The sequence below is a fragment of the Dreissena polymorpha genome, chromosome 9, assembly GCF_020536995.1.
Source record: "Dreissena polymorpha isolate Duluth1 chromosome 9, UMN_Dpol_1.0, whole genome shotgun sequence".
In the NCBI taxonomy this organism is placed as follows: Eukaryota; Metazoa; Mollusca; class Bivalvia; order Myida; family Dreissenidae; genus Dreissena; species Dreissena polymorpha.
In genome coordinates this window covers 31,847,283-31,851,013 of record NC_068363.1, presented here as the reverse complement: position 1 = coordinate 31,851,013, position 3,731 = coordinate 31,847,283, and positions in this window count along the sequence as shown.

Here is a 3,731-nt window from a genome sequence, read left to right as displayed (position 1 = left end):
TAATCACAAACTCAAAACATGCCGAAATTTGTGAACAAGTATATGTAAGATACTAATGTTTTAGGTCGAATTTGATACTGTATGGTATTATGTTTGTGGTTAAATATTGTATTAGTGTTTTGTTTTTTGGTAGGCTGTTGTAATCCCAGTTAAGATTGTAAAACAAATTCTTATGTTTATGCATATTTCTAGCAATGTATGTACTGGTACATGGGTTTGGCCTAATTGCTGTATTTTGTGAAATTTTATTCAAGACGGTAGGGATGGTTAAACCAAAAAATCTCTGTTAAAAGTGCGGTGACCACCTTTTTTTATTTTTGTTTCATGATAACAATACATGAGAAGTTTCGCAAAAAGTTATTAGATAGAACTTTTTTTAATTCCATTTATGTGGTAAAAGTAGTAAAAAAATGACGTTTTTTGGGTGACATAAAAATTATAAAAATTAAATTTCTTAAAATTTAACTTGTGTTCTCCATTTTTTGGGTTGTTTGTGGTTTACTTAAATGGTATATGATATATATTAGCTTATATAATCTCTACATATTCCATTTTCATAGGTTATTAATCATTATAATGCAATTAGAGATTTTTCAGTTTTAATGAAAAAGTACATATTATATAATGGTGAATAAAATCCAAACAAAGCCGGTGACCCTATGTTTTTATTGCATTTTTCATTTAGTATTTGTATGTAGTACTTGAATAAAAAATTTGAGCAAAAGTAATTAGATGGAAAAAAATCATCAAAACTGCAGCAACACCCCTTAAGATCTTTTGTATCACATGCTTTAAAATTAGCAAATTGAATAAATAATTTCGCAAACAAATGATGAATTCCGAATGTTGTCTACATTTCGTGACGTCATTTGACGTTGCAAGATCATTTCAATAAATAAAAAAATGCGATTGGTCAATCGAACGAAAATAAGCCAATGAAAACGCTAAAAAAGTATATTACACATGTAAACGATAAAAAAAATCGTTATGGTTATATTACATGGGAAACAGGGTATGACATGTGATAATATGTTTTTTAATATACTCAACAACATTATATTGAAATTTTCAAAAAGAATACTCATTAAGTATACTCACATGTCTTAAGAAAAACTAGGCCCGTTTAACATGAACTATTTTGGACGCAATAATATGATAGCACTTTCAACGTTTTCGTGGTACGAATTACGTCATCGGATGTTCTAAATAGTGATATCATAATATGTTATTTACGTTCGGGCTAATCATTTTAGTATGGATGTATTTTAAGAGTAAAACTAATACAATATCAAATTCTGATTAACAATTTATGGGAACATTAATTTTATAATCAATATATAAAACAAATATATGTACCTTTTGTGTACATATACACTTTGAAACGAATATCTTCCATAACATCGTATTATAACAGCACGCATAATTAGTCTCTTTGATATCAATCATAATAATTGTTGCACTCATTTTTTTGAAAACGATATTATCTATCAATCATTATTTAATCTTTTGACCACATTTTAAAAACCTTTCAGTATCAATAAGTTCAATTCGATGTTTATAAATGTGATGAAAAAACATGATTACACAATTTCCTTGTCATTATAAACATATCGAGGGCGCATTATTACAATTAGCTAGGTAATCGGACAGAGTGCTCAATACCGTACCGATAACAAGTACACGGTCAAAGATGTTCAATTCACAAATGCAATAATTTGAATACTTAACGATTGCCACTGATTGTTATGCAAGGACCAAGAGGTAATAGTGGTTTATGGAGATGTATATATCCATTCAAGAGAATAGCATTGCAGATTGGTACGACTTTTTATAGCATGCTTACAAATCGATATATTTGTAAAAATGCAAGTATCATTAAAATGCTATTCTAACATTACAATTGTATTCAACATATACTGATCTACTCATATACATACGATACTACTATGTAAGTTGTTTTCGACAATGAAATAAATTGAATATTTAATATTAAATATTTCCAAAAAAACGTTATTAACGTCTGAATTTAAAGATCATTGTATTACATTGTTACTTTAAAATTAGATTATTACTTTAAATGTTTTGATGATTAGTTAAAACATAATATACGTTCTCAACTAGAAATATAGGAGCTCTGTATGATTCATGATCACCGGTAAACCAGCGTAAAGCTTCAGCAGATTTATATTACCACATACATATGTGAATGCATTTTGAGTTAATGCGTACTATTAAATACGGAGACTAATGCGTCGGTTATAAAATATAGGGCAAAGAGAAAATACGCAGCAACATATGATTAAATCGTGGAGCACTAAAACCATCAATGCTAAGTGTTCAAACCTTTCTTTACATAGTAAACATAGAGAGTTTATTCAACATACATTAGGCTTTAAGCCCATGAGTAAACACATTGTACATTATATTAATAAATATTTTACTGATTAATATACTATTAACTTTCATGTGATACGATCAGAATGATAAAATGGAATTTTCCAAAAAAACTGACAATGTCAGAATGTAATATTGTCAATTCCAATAAATGTTTTACCAAATTTGAAAATTAAATCTGCAAACGTTCGATGCAGCCTTACGAATATTTGATCGGTAATGACTAATTAGTGTTTCTTTCTGCATCCATAACCATTTCGTCCCTAAGCAAACATAATACCATCAATCGATACTTAATTATCCACTGTTCAACTGTAACGGGAAGCTGTAAACAGATCCCCATTTATCTTCACTTTCACTATGATCACATGCAAATGGTGTTGCACAAAGTCGTGAATCTATTAACATTTCTCTCCGCATCGAAGTTGTTTTCTTCATAAACATGCAATGCGATGAATTATTGATCAAAAAGTCTTCATAGACATAAGGCAAGAAAGAATGTTAAATCGAATTACTGTAAGGAAATACAGTCCAACCCCTCTTAAGCAGCCAGCCAAGGGAAAAAGCCAAATTGGCTGCTTAGGCGGGGTGGCCTCTTAAGAGGGGGTTGGGTCATAGGGAGTCTGGAGTTGATGAGTGCATGGCCAACTGTTCAATTTTTGTATAAACAAAATGGTAAATATGTGTACATGTACTAAACAATGTAAAGACTTAAAATAATGTTATTTCTTCCTTTCTAAAACCAGCTATAAGACAATATTTTCATTCAAAAAAATATTCTATTCATCTTTCTAATCATCATCAATATCATCATCATCAGAATCAAGTCAATGAAAAAGAATCATTCTCATGATTCATTGTTTACATAATGCGCGTTGTATGGCCCCAATGCACTTAAGATGGGAACAGTTGTGAATCAGTTATGCGTGAATAACTCCCGTGTCACTATATATCGATAATTTAATCGGTTTATTGCATTGTTATGGTTTTGAATACCTACCGCACGAATTGGTCCCGACAGTGATCTCCTTCACGATAAAATCGTGGCCAGTTACTTAAGAGACTGATAATAGCAACCGGATGTAATCCTCCTGGTAATCGTGCTTTTCATGCATAATATTATAAAAACATTTTTTCGCCGCGTAAAGAGTTTTATCAAAATTAATATTGAAATCATTGTAAATATTAAACAAATATAAATGTTTTGTTTTATTCCCAAATGAGAATAATAATTTGTAATCCGAAACACACTCCCGATTGTTTAATGTTAACGAGACGTTTACAAATTCTAGCATCGTGTATTTCCTTTGTCCCGACAAAAGCGCGCGAAAAGTATG